The sequence below is a fragment of the Gorilla gorilla genome, chromosome 1 (genome assembly GCF_029281585.2).
Source record: "Gorilla gorilla gorilla isolate KB3781 chromosome 1, NHGRI_mGorGor1-v2.1_pri, whole genome shotgun sequence".
Classification (NCBI taxonomy): Eukaryota; Metazoa; Chordata; class Mammalia; order Primates; family Hominidae; genus Gorilla; species Gorilla gorilla.
Window position 1 is genome coordinate 66,016,200 of NC_073224.2, and position 16,927 is coordinate 66,033,126.

Consider the following 16,927-nt stretch of genomic DNA (forward strand, 5'->3'; position numbering starts at 1 on the left):
ATGTGGTGAGAATAAGAATTGGCACTGGGCAGGAGAAAAGTGTTGATATCACCATAGGAAGTATTTCACCTGCAATCACGAAATGTGAACCTGTGGCATGTTAGGTATGGCTGAGATATTTGAGTTTTCCAGGATGAACAGATGGGAAATTTTTTTAAAAAATGTGGCAGAAGAGTAATGCATACATTCCTAATTTGGGGAAAATACTAAGATTATGGTTGTAAAAAATGTATGTATGTTTTTCTTTATCATCTCGATTCAGATTTTAAAATAAAACACTTCAATTTTTCCAAAGAATCTGCTGACTATATAAAATGTTGTCTCAGATCTAGACATTACTATTCACAGAGAATGATCCTCCTTACTAAATCCACAGATTGCTCTTCTGTCTAGTGAATATTCACCCTGCTAGCATGCGATATGAACCTTTCTAACTTTGCTTGACTATTGCTCCGCTGAACTACCAAGTCTTAGAATGTTAGTAAAGAGGAGCAATTTGTCCATATCTAGATCACTGAAGACATACTCAAAGGAAAACCAGGTATCGATATGGCAATTTTTTCTTACATTTGCTTCTAAACTCCATGACAGATAAACTGATTTATCTGTCATGGAGTTTAGAAGCAAATGTAAGAAAAAATTGCCATATTGAAAACCTAGCCAGAATTGTTAGGTGACATTAGAAATTAGATAGAACTGCTGTAAAAACAAGGATTATTAAGTCTCTATAGGGTCTGGGGATTCTCAGTGTTCTCATTTTCCAACTGGATGGCACAATTAGCTTCTGGATGAATAATACATAATTATATGTTGCAACCAACCCTGACACTTACTGTCCTATCCCTAGAATTGACACACCATTAGTAGCTTTGGGAATTACTAGAAAACAACTTATCTATGGATTTATGTAAGCAGTTTGGCAGCAGCCTTGCATGAAAATCCAGCGAAAATAAAATGGGTATATCAAAATGCACATGCCAAGTAGAATATCCTTTAACTAATGACATTCATCATTTTTTCCAAAGGTGAGTTAATAATTTAGACGGGCTTAGAGAACTTCCTTTAAATTTTACTAGTGAGGGTTATGTTCAGCTAATTTTATATAAACATGAACTACTGTTTACGTTAGTGGTGGCAAAATTTACAAAGTTAACCTATATTGAATGAATATTAATGAACCCTAAATCAAGGTTTTAGAATGATAAGATCTTGAATACTAGATGGGAATTTTCTTATGAAAGAAATCACTTATTAGGAATAAGAAATGTATACAACTGACCCAAAGCGGTGGCTCATGCCTGTAATCCCAGCACTTTGGGAGGCCAAGGTGTGCGGATCATGAGGTCAAGAGTTTGAGACCATCCTGGCCAACATGGTGAAACTCCGTCTCTACTAAAAATACAAAAATTAGCTGGGTGTGGTGGTGCACACCTGTACTTCCAGCTACTTGGGAGGCTGAGGCAGGAGAATCGCTTGAACCCAGAAGGCGGAGGTTGCAGTGAGCCGAGATTTCACGACTGTGCTCCAGCCTGGTGACAGAGAGAGACTCCGTCTCAAAAAAAAAAAAAAAAAGAAAGAAATGTGTACAACTAAGTTATATCAAATTATCCTATAAACTCATAGAATAAGGCAGTTGCATGTTATTGTTTTGTCAGTTTTTCTAAAACTAATAAAACAAATGTCTCAAATTTTCTTATTAATATGAACTATGAGTTTCAGTTTTGGAACTCCTTTCCTTCTCCAGTTTTTTCACTAGGCTATCCAATGCACTTGCTATTATATTTATTATATGGCTTAAATTTTTTAAAAATTTGGATATTTGTATTAATTTGTATATAACATCAGTACACTGGGCATATTTTTGGTAGAGAAATAAGTATTGTAGAATGTTACCAACTGTTTACATATTGTACAGTAAATTATTTCTTGAAAAGATCATCAGGATCTAATTTTAGTAAATAAGGTGTAGACACTTAGACGATATCAGAATGATTAATGATGGAACATAATCTTTGTATTTTTACTAAAAATGTTAAGCATTAATGGAAAATTTTTAAAGAAGAATATAGGGTAAGCAAATGTTAACAACAAAAATTATTAAACATAATATAAATAGATATATGTTATACATGTATGCCACATAAGCTTGTATAATTCAGCTCAGGCTGCCATAGGAAAATAACCATTGTCATGGTGGCGTAAACAACAGGAATTTATTTCTCACAATTATGATACTGGAAATTCTATACTCAAGATCAGCCAAGGGTTGTCTTCCTGGCTTACAGATGGCTGCTTTTCTCTGTGTTTGCTTGTATAGCAGAGAAAGAGAGAGAGACAGAGAGCAACTCCCTAGCGTTTCTTCCTATAAATGCATTAATCGCGTCATGCAGGCAGAATAACCTCATCTAAATCTAATTACCTTCCCAGGGCTAAATACCATTGTATTGGGGTTGGGACTTCAACATATGAATTTTGGGGAAACACAATTCAGTCCATAGCAATACTAAAATACATTCCAGGATGTTATTTGAAATATAGTATAAGCCTAAATTATTATAATTATTTTCTGGATGAGTTTTTTTTAAACAATTTCTAAAGTTCTCTTTTTAACTAACCTTTACTAAATTTAGAGCTGAGTTTCAGTTATTGTTAGAAAAACTTGACAGTCCTTTATAATTACATAGTTAATAGAATAATCAACGGTGTCATCTTTTATACGTATTTGCCTTGTTTATAATTAAATTATAATATTACTCACATTTATTTTTTAGAAACCATAACAAAGGTTTTTAATTCTTCTCAATTTTTATTCCTTTTATCATGTATGAAAGAGGATGCAGAATTCTTAGGGCCATAAGATACATTTCTTCGGCTGATGTGGATTTCACCTGAAGGCATTCTATAATCAGCTGTAATGGTCTAAGCAGAACAAATGGAATTTCTGTTGCTGTGGCATACTGAAGTTACCAACAATTAAGAAAAATAACCAAAATACAATTTAACAATCAGCAGCTGAATGGTTGAGAAAAAAATAAAAAAGAAGAAGAAAAGGTGAAAAGCACTTCTAAGAGCACATTGATAGAACTATTTGAGCCATACACAAATCCCAAGAATCACCTGAAGTTGTAATAACTCTCAAAATTGTAGGTTTTAAAACCGTGGGTTAGAAACTATAGAATAAAATGGAGCTCAGATAAAATACTGACACGCAGCCTTTGAAGATAACTTAACAATAATCTAATTTTATTTAGTATATAGTTTTACCTTGCTGTATTAGGGAACAGGGAATGACAGACAGGTTCTCAAATTTTATTCGAGAAAAATTAATAGGTACTCAAATTTATAAATCAAGAAATGTGTACTTATGAATATGAAGATACACATAAAAATAAGTACCTAAGAAATAGTAGTTATTTCTGTGTTTGCCAATGTAGGATGGGAACTGGGAGACCCAGAAAGGCTTTTAAAAATACAACACTGAGTTACTAATTTATACTTCAATGTCAAGAGTGAAGTACATTAACAATATTAATAATTTTAATATGGGAATTATTTTATGTAGCATTCCTTCCCACAAAATGGCAATACCTGTTAAGTTAAAGTATTTCAAATTGTGCCTTAAAATAGTATTTCAAGCTTCTGCCATTTTGAAGACATCTACACTGTTTGAAATGTTGAATTATTTGATTTAAAAAAACTTTAAAAATTGAATCTGTATATATACATGTAAAATATTTCACAAATAATCTGGATGGGTTCTTATAAATAACATTAAAAAAGATTTTAAAGTTATTTTAATATGTTTATATATTTCTTCTAATTATCTTTGTTAAATATAATTATTATAAATGGGTGTACAGGAGCAGTCATAAATAGAACGGAATTTTTTCACAATTCAACCGTGCATGTATTAATCAATTGATTTTTAATTTTGGCTACAGTAGCTAGATATTTTAAAACAAAAACAAACCTTATGTGTTCCCTGCTCCTAAGAAGTGTGTCATCTTGATCAGAAGACAGAGAAATAAACCAAAAATTACAGTGTAGTGTAAGAAGTACTAAGATTGTATAATATATTGGGATCTCAGAGAGGACTGAAGAGGGACATCTAAATCAGTCATGACAGCTTCTGTGTGACAAACTAAATAGTATTACTATGCATATGTTAAATAATTATATTTTCTAATTGCATTTTTTAAAATCTCAATTTTTTTTGCTTTATACACAAACAATACACTTTCAATAACATTTTGACCTTCAATAATTAAAACTATACATCTAATAAATAAAAAATGTTTCAAAAGTGATTTCAATGATATTTTCAAAAGAGACCATTACTGACATTATGCTCTTAATATTTTTAAAAATATAGTTACTATTAGCAACTCAAATGTTTGGACTGCAAGGAAACCTATGACTGAAGAATGCTATTAATTAAATTCAGTAACTCAAACCATGTCTTCACAGAGTACTGGCAGGGTCTTCATAAAGAAATAGTTACATTCCTCATAAAACAGAGTTAAGATACTTATAAAGGAAGAGGTGAAGAAAGGATGGTGAGGCATAGAATATAATAGTCCACATTCCAACTTATGGAGGCTTACACACATCATTCAGAATGCTGTTTAAATCAAATGTAAGTGCTTTAGTAGGGTAGCATTAGAATCTGAACTATGCTCAGATATTCTGTTAAAATATTATAACAGTATTCCAAGCAGAGATTTCAAAATCAGCAAGATTTGGCTCACAAATATGTTTTCTTTGGCCAGCACGCTGTTTGAATGTGATTTGTCGTTACTGCAATCCCATGCTACAGTTAGTAAGTCTTTGTATTAAACTTCCCCTGTTCAAATTACTGTGTGGTCTCTCTCTAGTGACTAGACTTAGATACATTTTCCATTTATCATGGGACTTGCTCTTGTTTCCTTTATATCAGACAAATATTTTCCTACAATATACTATGTCTTTTTTAAAAATGGAAATGCAAAATTTAGATAGACTTGATTTTTTCACTAAAAGTGAGAGGACATATTTTCCTGTAGACATACAGTTATTCCCATGTGTTTAATGAAAGAAAAAAGTAACTATGAGGGGGAAAAATGTATCTGCCTGAGACCCCAATATAACCCACACCTGTAGAGAAATATGCTTTTGGGAACACTGGACTGCTGGAGGCAGGGCACTGCTCAGGAATGCTTGCACTCTGATTCTGCTCCCACCTGCCTCAATGCTGATATTATGGTCTTACTGCCACTGATTTAAGGTCAATATGTACAGGATGCATATTTCTGTAAACACTGTTTTAATGAAAGAAATGAAACCAAACTGTTGGTTTAACTTTCTCCTTAATATGTGTGTAAGCCTCAGGGATTTTTCTCGGTATAAAATGAAGTTTCTTGTATCTGACAAGACCCATGTTCATAATTTATCCCTGAAAGTATTCCCACTGGGTGGCTTGTGGGGCTCAGGAAGTCTCAGGTGAGCTGCACAGTATTCCTTCTTTGCTTGCATTTCTTACCGGATATTATTTTTTGTATTTTTATTAAATAGGAAACTTGATCCAGCAATGTGCACATACATTTTTGCATGTGAGTTTCTTGCCATCACTAGTTAGTTAATATGCAATGCTGCAGTACCATAATAGGGACCACAACAAATTTATGGAAACAAGAAATGGTGGAAAGCATAATAAACTGAAAAAAGGGATACCTTTTAGTGTTTTCTAAAATGTGAATTAATGGACTCATAGCATTGTGAAATACAGGGATATATAAGGTATAATAATTGTTTAGAGCCAAATCATTTTACTGGTGGTATATTTAAAATATAAATCTATTGAATAAAATATAAATTAAATGTTCTGAGCCAAAGCAGACATTTTCAAAAGTAATCTAGCTGGAAATAATTGGGGTTAGCTGGGTGAAGATACAGCTGAGAACTTAAAGGATGGATGATAATTCTAAAAACCCTACAACATATGGGTCATCTTCTACTGTAAACGACAAAACAACAAATATGCATAAACATTACCCAATTATCTATAGGCTCAATGAAAATACTCATTAGACAGAAGACATTTCAACAGTGTCCATAAGAAGTGTGTGTGTGTATGTGTGTATGTGTGCATACACACAAAGAAGAGTTTGAGAAGTTTATAACAGGTTAATTAAAATTAGAAAGCATTGCTATAAAATAAGGCTATCATTGCGCTGTTTTATATTAATTTTCTACCTGTGAACATTTTTTGATAATATAGTGTGGCAACATTTTTCCAAAGATATGGAAATAAAGTCTGTTTATTTTAAATTAAAACTTAAAATAAAAGATGTCTCAGTTGTCAATAATATATACACCTGTTCTTGTCGAAAACAGAATTGTATATTTCCCGGTACAGTCAAGACAGGTTTTTTTAAAATTCATTTTTAAGTTCAGAGGTGCATGTGCAGGTTTGTTACATAGGTAAACTTGTGTCATGGGGGTTCGTCATACAGATTATTTCATCACTCAGGTATCCAGCCTAGTACCTGTTATTTTTCCTGATCCTCTCCCTCCTCCCACCCTCCAAACTTCAATGAGCACTAGTGTGCGTTGTTCCTCTTTATATGTCCATGTGCTTTCATTATTTAACTCCCACTTAAAAGCGAGAATATGTGGTATTTGGTTTTCTTTTGTCAAGACAGTTTTAAAACTATTTTTTCCAATAACAAGCATACTATGTAATCAATGATGTGATTGTGCCTACTTAATTATTTAAGCACTTTCATATTTTTACACATTCTTTATACTTAACACTTTTTTATCTGGATAATATTCACTGGTTTGTGTTGTAAAAAATTATTTAAACAACTCTGTTTAAGATACAAAAGTTATCATCAAGCATTCATTTTTAAACATAAAACAAGAATTAGCATTAATTTATAGATGGTTATGTGTACAACTAAATTTCTAGCAGACCTTTACTTCTAGTCAAGGGTATGGAGTAATAGTTTTTATCACATCCCTGAGAACAACTAAAAAATACGAGAAAATATAAAAATCTATTTGAAGGTCTGTTAGCAACAAAGATATCAGAAAGTCAGGAATTCCTAAGAGGAAAGCCTGTTCATTCCGCTGATAACATTAAATACCTAATTCTATGATGAAGGAAAACAATCAAAAAACAAGCCCTTAGGGAGATTGAAACTGAGTCTTAATATAACTCAAGTGAAGATTCAATTGAAGAAGTTTGCCTCTCTTACTGAGACCAGAAGCTGAAAATCCAGAACCTTGAATTAACTGTAATTTTCCATATAGAGCATTCAGACTTAATTTAAACCTTGCACGTCAGGAGATAAAACCAAACACCAATGAATGAGTAGAAATAACCCCAAATAACACACAGTAGACATAACCCCAAAACAATTCATATATGATTAACATGATGAAGAAAATGGAGAACAAAAGGAGAAAATTGCAGCAAAAACTGGATTCCATAAAAGAGAACTAGGTTTTTGATTCTCATTTCCACTTCCAGTTAAGGGGATACAAAAGTTCTTTGTTCTCACAGTAATAACAACAACAAACAAACAACACACACAAAAAAACACCCATGGAAAATAAAAATACTTTAAAAATATATAACGGTTATGGGCTGAATTGAGTATCCCCGAAATTCATATGCTGAAGTCCTAACCCCCACTACCTCAAATGTGTCTCTGTGTGGAGACAGGGTCTTTAAAGAAGTAATTAAGTTGAAATGAGGTCATTGGGTTGGTCCTAATTCAATATTTCTGGTGTGCTTAAAGGAAGAGGCGATTAGGGCACAGATACAAACAGAGAAAGACCATGTGAAGACACAGGGAGAAGATGGCCATCTACAAGCCAAGGAGAGAGACTTAAAATAAAAAAATAATACATCTCCACCAACACCTTTATCGTGGACAACCAGTCTCCAGAATGGTGAAAAAATAAATTTTTATTGATCAAGCCACACAGTCTGTGGTACTGTGTTATTGCAGCCCTAGCAAAGTAATACAATAACGTAGGGCATCATACAAAAGAAAGATTTAAAAGAACTGAATTCCACAGAGAACTGAGTCGTTCATAGATGAGTAGGTGTGGCGGGAGTTGTTGCACCTTCCAAAGCTGAGGGCAGATGCCCGATCTGTGTATAAGTAAGTCTGACATAGACAAAGAGACTCTGAAAATGAAAAGAAATCAGTCAGGTCTTGAAAACACGGTGAGTTGTCTAGGCATATTCTAATCTTGAAGAACCAGAAACAAAAGAAAAGATCACTAGATCAAGCAATTGTCTTCCGACATCCGCAATATTGTCAAGAAAGTAGCAGTGGAGGAGGCAGATGGTGGGCAGAGCAGTTACAGTCTTGCTCATGTTCAGGTGATTATGTTCAGTGGGATTGCAGGAGGAAATGAATATAAATGAGTTGGAAGGGGGTTTCTAGAGTAGTGGTAGTATCTCATAAGTTTTATCTGTGATAGATATTTGGGTGTGTACTTCCTTGGGACATTCATTAATCTACACACTAATAATCTGTGCACTTTCCTGTAGGTAGGCCACACATCTAACAAAATACTACTTTTAGCAACTAATATATTACTCTTTCAAAAGAGGTTTACAAAAATATATATGTGTGTTTGTGTGTATATATATGTTCTTAATTTTGAAAGTGTATTTCTAAATGTGTCCATTTATTCATCTTATCTATTTAGTATATCAATCTATCTTGAAAAACACTGATTATTAACACTCTAAAATATTAAAATGTTCTTTCCATATTGTGGAATTATACAATAACCCTCCTTAATACGTTTTTAGTAATTTCAGTTGCTTACCTATATTTATTTGAGAATATAACAATTAAAAAATACTTTTCATGATTTTCTATACCTACAAAGTCAGAAGTCTTTAATATGGTCCTCACTTATGGGATATTTTATTCTTTCTATTGACCTCTTTGTATCATTTACCTTTAATTGCTTGGTAACTTCTCTGCTCGGTTTCACAATTACAAAGTTATGTGTGTATTACTCCTCACCTCCTATTCATAGATACTCCTTCACCTGTGCTTTTCACTTGCCTAATTATTTTCACCTCATAATGTGTACCTCCTTTCCACTTTTCCCTAATTTTCTACCCCTTCCATATCCCGGAATATGTTAATTATTGTATGATCTATATCATAACATCATTTACAAGTATCTTTTTCACTATGAATCTTTTTAGGCAGAAATAATCTCTCTCTATATATATATGCATATATGTATATACGTATATACATATATGTATATATATAGAGAGAGATTATTTCTGCCTAAAAAGATTCATAGTGAAAAAGATACTTGTAAATGATGTTATACATACATATAGGTATATACATATATACCTATATGTATATACGTATATACATATATACCTATATACATATACATATATACATATATATGAAATGTTCATATGTATGAATATATCCTCTCTATATGCTTAATATAAAGAAAAATACCTTGCAGTATCAGCAAATTCTTAAATTCTTTTGGGAAGAAAGAATATGTTTGAGAGAGGGAAGGAAAGAAGGAAGGAAGGACGGAAGGGAGGAAGGGAGGAAGGGAGGAAGGGGGGAAGGGAGGAAGGAAGAAAGATAGGAATGAAAAAATGAATAAGGCACATATAAGACCTTTACTTTTTAGATGAGTATGTCAATTTCTTTCTTTGATTTCCCTTTAACAAATTATGAGGTATAAAAAGAAACCATTCTAATTATTTATAAAGTGATCTCAACTTAGTCCACATGAGTATTGCTTGATAAGTTTTGTGTCTGGTTGAGTGTATATAGTTATAAGAATATGTCAGATCTTTTTGCATTTTGAGTCAAAAACCACAAAGAAAGTTTGAAAGCTACTGCTCTAGATAACTCATTTAAAGGATCAAACAACAAACCAACATTTTGGGAATGTAAGTTACAGTCATGTTTAATACTTTCAGTCATGTCTATTATATCTGGATTTACTAATCTTTGCTCATTTTGATTGCTGTTAAATTAGGTCAACTCATAAAAATAGATTCATTGTTCGTTGTTAAACAATATTATTTCACATATTTATTAAACAGGCTAATAACAAAAATAATCAAACATATATGTATAATAGCTCATGTATAAAAATAAAGAAAAATAAAAACTTATATTTACACTATAAAATATATAACTTTTAATAGACCTATAAGTCATATATACTTTCAAACATGGTGACTCGTTTGGTCATATTACAAATTGTATTGTTATATTTTCTTTTTCTTTTTTTGTTATATTTTGTTTTTACATTTTTATTCCCTTGAAATTTTAATGAAAATGGATTTATCATGAAGTAAAGTCAGGTTTAGAACAGAAAATACATTGAATCTGTTTGATTATTTAACATAATTTACAGTATCATACCGTTAACACAATATTCTAAACCTTTCTTTTGAAGCCCAGGAGTGAGAATATCTTTTATAGATTTATTTACAAAAATAAACTGAGTGGAAAAAAATCATAAAAAGTTTGAATTGTGGAATATTTAGAGCAAAACACTGAATAATTATTACAAAACCAATGCACTAATTTAAAGTAAACCAATTAAATTTTTATTTAGTTGGGAACTTTAGAGGATATTTCCAAATTAGTAAGTACAGTTCATAGTTGAATTCTTAAATTGTGCACCTTTTATGAGTTCATCTGAAGATATCAAAAATATTTTTTATTTTTTCATGGAGAATATTAATATTTTCTTAGAGAAACTAGGTTTAAAAAAATGGTGAGTGAACAACAAAAGCTATAAAGAAAATTGTCACCTAGAACCCTTACTCATTTCTAGCAGGATCGAAAGTTGCTAGGAGCCAAGTGAAAGATAAATATTAACTAGGGTTGTCAATACGTATGAAGGAACAACAATTAAGACTATAAAGCAACCAAGCAGGCCTGAAACTTTTTGACAACTATATCATAATTATTTCTTCATTAGCAGTACAATCAGTTCTTCCATGGTAGTTAACAAACAAATATTTCTGGTAAAAAAATATATCTTTTTTATATATATTCTTTGCAAACTAAGTTATCATTTCCACTGTCACACAAAGGGATTCTGAATTAAGAGGAAAGGCCTTAATGGCAAGATATCTTACTGATAGAAGATATTGATACAAATTTATATTTACATACCTGTATGACAAGTGATGTTTATGTAGGTGCATAGATGAACAATATAAAATAAATACGTATATATAATTTAAATAATCCACAATAAATATGATAGATTAATAAGAAAAATATCAAGCCAGGAACGGTGGCTCAGGCCTGTAATCCCAGCACTTTGGGAGGCCAGGTGGATGGATCACCTGAGGTCAGGAGCTCAAGACCAGCCTGGCCAACATGATGAATCCCCGTCTCTACTAAAAATACAAAAATTAGCCAGGTGTGGTGGAGAATGCCTGTAGTCCCAGCTACTTGGGAAGCTGAAGCAGGAGAATCACTTGAACCTGGGAGGCAGATGTTGCAGTGAGCTGAGATTGCGCCACTGTACTGCAGCCTGGGCAACAAGAGCGAAACTTCATCTCTAGCAATCATAATAATAAAAATAGTAATAAAATTATCTAGGACTCTTAGCTAAGTCTTACCAGGAAGCATGCTATTGCTTTATACTATTTAATTTTGTCCTCATCACAACTCTCTGAGACTGGTACTAGTATGTCTATCTTACAGGTGAGACAAGGATGTATAGAGAGCATAATTATGTTTTTTAAGATTATATAGCCGGTGATATGCACAGATGGGATTATAAACCTGTTGATCCATATCTTATCTGTGGCATACAAATTTACATTAGTATTTCAGTATGGCAGAGGACATTTGGGATATTAACCATAAAGCAAGCATTAATTACACACCTGTGTGCCTAATAGTAGCAGTAGTTCCTAATATTTATTTATTTTAAATAATCTGAATTGAACAATGAAAGGAAATAAACACAGTTTACTATTTATATAGTTGCTCTAACCAAGTACAAGCATGAGACTATGCCTTTCTATAGAAAAGATTTCAGTAAACATCTTCAAAATTCATGCAATCATGTTCCATATCAAATAGATAAAATTAATCTAATTGAAAATGGTTAGAGATAGCAAGAACAATAATGCTGTGGTTATTTTGCTCTTATCTATCTCAAGAAAACTATAGCCTTCAAAGAAGAATGCATTAAATCTTTCTTATATTGACCTAATAAAACATCTCTCTAAAACATTATTTGTTTCATTTTTTTAATTTCCATTGTAAACTAATCTTTGCTTTTAAAAACTGTATGTCACGAAAATTAAGCATTTTTTTATTTTTGTGATCCATGGGTTTTAGATCATGTTATATAAAATAATGCATGTAATAAAATCATTACTTTTGTTTCTAATCTCTCTACAGATTAAGAAAGCAAGAATATCTATTTTAAATGGAAAATTCTGTTTTTAAACAAAATTTATAGCCTTCATTTTTTCCCACTTCAATCTAAACTCTACTTTCCATGTCCAATACTTTTTCAAAAATCAACACAAATGAGGTGACTGTGAACATTTGTTTAAAAAAGACCTCTGTAGCAGCCAAGATATCTCATACACTTATGTCATTACGTTTAAAAACTGCCTCTTAACTAATCACATTTAAGATGTCACAGAAATATCAGCAAACACTCTTGAAACATTCCCTTCATCGTTTTCTTGCAGTGGTGTGCAAAATGCTGGAAATAATTGAAAACAAATTGTATCTGTCTGAGCAAAAGAAACAATCTGCATGCACTTTATAGCAATTGAAGGACTATTTATTTCCATCAGAAACAAATAAACATCTGTGAATATCTTAGATAAAGAATTTAGTCAGTTCATATGGAATAAATGATATTTCATTGCCACCAAAAAAGGGAAGAATTTATGTATAAAACTTCCACTTACATTTTTATCAAAGTATACTAGGTTGCATTTAAGCAACATATAAAATCATTTTTTATTTCTTTAATAATCATAAATGCAATCTAAAATGTTACTTTTTAATTTTTTAATTGGTAACTTTTAAAAATGTTAAAACTTGTGCTAATATATGCAGTGACATAATATAATTATATATTGCTATTAGAACTAGTATGTCTTTATTCCTTTTTATAAAGCAGTCTGACAATATGGATAAGGAGCATATTTTTCAAAATTGTACCTGCCATATTTTTTTTTTACTAAAGTAGAATGTACAACAAACTACACAAACTATGACTATCCAGCTAGATGAACATTCATAAACAAAAGATATCTATATAACCATCACTGAACTGTAAAAAATAAATAAATGAATAAAACTGTCCAGTTGCTATTTCACCCTTAGAAACCCCTACCCTTACTACTTTTAGCAGCATGAACACCATCAGATTACTTTACAAAGGTGGTGAAATGTTTATATTCCTACCAATAATGTATAAGTCCCACCCTCCATATTCTTACCAACACATATAATCAGATTTTCTTATTTGAAAATTTGGCCATCCCATTAGTTGTAGGTAATTGAAATTTTAATTTGCATTATTTAATTGAGAACTAATAATGCTGAACATCCATTGATAAGTTTTTGAACTATTATGAGTTCTTTATAAAGTCTAGAGAGATAAATCATATATAACTAAATTTATAAATTCATTCAATAAATTTTTCATCTAAAATTATATAAAATATTAAAATTATATTATTCATGTATTTGTAATTATATAAAATCAATAACTATATTATATATTTTTTAAATTTCTTTGCTGCTTTGCATGGTATGCTTTTTATAATCAGTTAAACTATACAAATGTAGATCTCTTTCTGTGGCTTATTATGATTCTTTAGTATTTTTTAGTGATTTACTTTATGAAGGGGATATTTTAATGCAGTAAAATACTCCCACTTCATGTAGGTTTTTTGATTACTTTTTGCAAACACATGACATGTTACCACAACCACAACCAAAATACAAAATTTTTCCATCATCCCTAGAAGGTTCTTTTCTACCTTTCCATTGGAAAGCTTCTTGAAAGCTTCAAGAACTTGAAATGTTCTTTTCAACCCATCTATTTCCCTGAACCCGCTAATCTGCTTTCCATCAAGATTCCATTTTAAAGCAATACCACTGCAAATGTACTGTGAAGGAGAGACCAGTAACATAAGAAGAAAACCAGCCAAGTGAGGCAAGAGATTCAAGAAGGAAGAGGGCTGATAATTTACCTAAGATGAGAACTGAGTCAGAACTGACCTTTGGCTATATCTATGTGGAATTCATTGCTTAATTTGATGAGTAGTTTCTGCGGCATTGTCGAGGAGAAGGCCTGAAAGAAATAATTTTAAGTGAAAATGAGAGGAAGAAGAATGAGGCATAGTGAGTATAATGATGTAACTTTTTGTAGGATATTTTGACTAAGGGAAGCAAAAAAGTTAAAAAAAAATAAAAAGGAGGCAACAACTTATTCCAGAATTCTTATCCTACTCCTCTTCTCACTTTTCACCGATCACACTGGTCTTCCGCTGTTTCTGTCATGCCAATCATTCTCTCCAATATTGGTTTTGCCTGTGTCTTCTCTGTGCTTGGAATGTTTTCTTCTATATATCCTTTTTCCTAACTTTCTTCAACTTTGCTTATATATCACCATCTCAATTTGGCTTTCTGTGTCCATTGTTTTAAAAATTCATCTATTTCTCTCCCCCAGCCCTAATTCTTCTAATCCCACTCAATCTGCTTCATTTTTTTTATTTTCTGAGCATTTACTCTCTTCTAATATACTACAAAATTAATGTATATATGATGTTTATTCTTTATTGTCTGTCTTCTCCACTAGAAGGTCGCAGGAATCTTGGTTTTGTTCACTGATGTATTACAAGCAACTAGAAGAGCGTCTGATACAGGAGGTACTCAAAATACATTTGCCGATTGAATAAAAGGAATCAAGGTGAAAAATAATGGTTTTGAAGAGACAAAGAAAATATAGTATTTAATTACAGAATGATAAAAATGTCATTTGTTTGGGGATTCATAGAAGAGTGGATAGGTAAATCTGTGGGGAAGCTATATTATAATTTCTCTTCTTGAAGACTTGCAGAATGAAGGGTATCGCAAAAGAGTAATGCAGAGGTGAGAGGTTCAATTCATGAAGTAATGTTTTTCTATTTGGAATATATTTTTTCAGTCGATAAGCAAATTTTAATTTGAAGAAAAATGAACAAAGAAAAACAAAACAATGAATTTTAAGAGGAAGACGAGGTAAAGATTAACAAGATTTGGGCAGTGATTCACGTAGAGGCATTTATTCTGCAATAGCACAAAATACATTGATGGGATTAAAAAGTATGGTTCATATAATAGAAAAATAATAAGTGTCAGCAAAAATGCTAGAGCAGAATACTATATTCCAAAAATAAAAACTTCTGTTAGAACAAAGAACAAAGGAAGATTCAGAGTGAAGAGCAACACATCAACAAAGTAACAGATAACTGCACATTAACATCATGTTCAGAAACAGACATTTAAGCTGCATATGCAAATGGCATATTTTCACATGCCAATGGATATTTAGATTTGCAATTATCCGTTTTCATGTATAAGTATCTCTTTGAGTATGCAAATAAGTGATTTGAATGCATAATGTGGGCACTCATTCTGAATATTGGACCCGTTAGAAGATTGCTAGTGGTAGCAGAAACATCTTATTTTCTGAGAACTGCAAACATCAAAAATTCAGTTTCGTTTTCATGAGAGAAAATGTTCATAAGAGAAAAAAAATCTGAAAATTTTTGAAGTCAAGGATATTTCCTCTTGTGGTAAAATTTATTTTGAGGGGAAAAAATGATCTATTTTGGATAGATCATTATAAATTGTGACAATTATAAACTAAAATGGGTCAAATAAGTCAAAGAAAAATATGAAATTGGTAGAAAGCAAGTAATAGTTTTCACAAATTTGTAAAAAATTATGTATATTATTTCTGCTCCATCTGATTTGTTTGACATTTTTTGCTTAGTTTTATTACCTGGGAAATTAACAACAAAATATTTAAAAGGAGGTCAATATTTATTTATAAAAATTATGTTTAGGTTATTTTTAAGCATTGTTATCTTATAAATACTTGTAATACCTAATATGTACAAAAAGTTTTGATACACAGTGAGTTTAAAACTAAGCTGTTTCTGCCACCAAAGTGTTTCCCATCTGAATTATGTTGTATATCATTATGTAACTGACAACCACTAAAATAGAAACATAATGAGGTTGTTCAAATAAGGAAGACGTTTCATGTTATTAAGGAGATTAGTAAGAATTACTATTTAAAATGAATCTTGGAGATGCAGGTGTTCTTTAGATAATATTTCTTTTAATAGGTTTTAAAATAAATTTCATAAGTAGATGTTTGCACACCATGAAAGGAAACATTTTATGAGAAAATCTATAGGTTATTAACAAGGTGGTATCAAGCCAATAGAAATCAAATATGTAAGAAAATTAGCGTATCATTAAATAAGTATACAAAATGCCCACATTGAAAACACAAAGGGGCAAATTAACTAATTTTATCATCATGCTTTAAATTTTTGGCCTGCAGCACTTTTCCAGTGATGTAAAATTATCAGAAGTATGTCCAAATCTACTTAGAGATAAAGTCTATCTTTAAATTCTCATGATTATAGTTTCTTTGCTTTATATGATTTTTAAGCTATAAAATTCCAAAATAAATATTTTGCTCAATTTCATTACAGCAAAGATCATTAATTCATATGGAGTACATTACCAAATATTCATTTTTGGCTTATTTATTTCCCTTTAGAAATTTTTATAATAATATAGAATACATTTTATGGAATATTCTTTAAACTTAAAATACATTTTGAATATTTTGAAATAGA

The 16,927-nt window shown here is 31.3% G+C and overlaps 1 long non-coding RNA gene across 1 annotated transcript in view; it reads right to left on the minus strand.

The window, feature by feature from the left end:
• LOC109029245 (uncharacterized) overlaps window positions 1–16,927 on the minus strand; it is a 172,065-nt gene that overhangs the window by 49,017 nt on the left and 106,121 nt on the right. Inside the window, exon 2 of the long non-coding RNA XR_010133466.1 lies at window positions 14,289–14,361. This is a non-coding gene — a long non-coding RNA (uncharacterized lncRNA). The remainder of the gene's footprint in view (window positions 1–14,288; window positions 14,362–16,927) is intronic.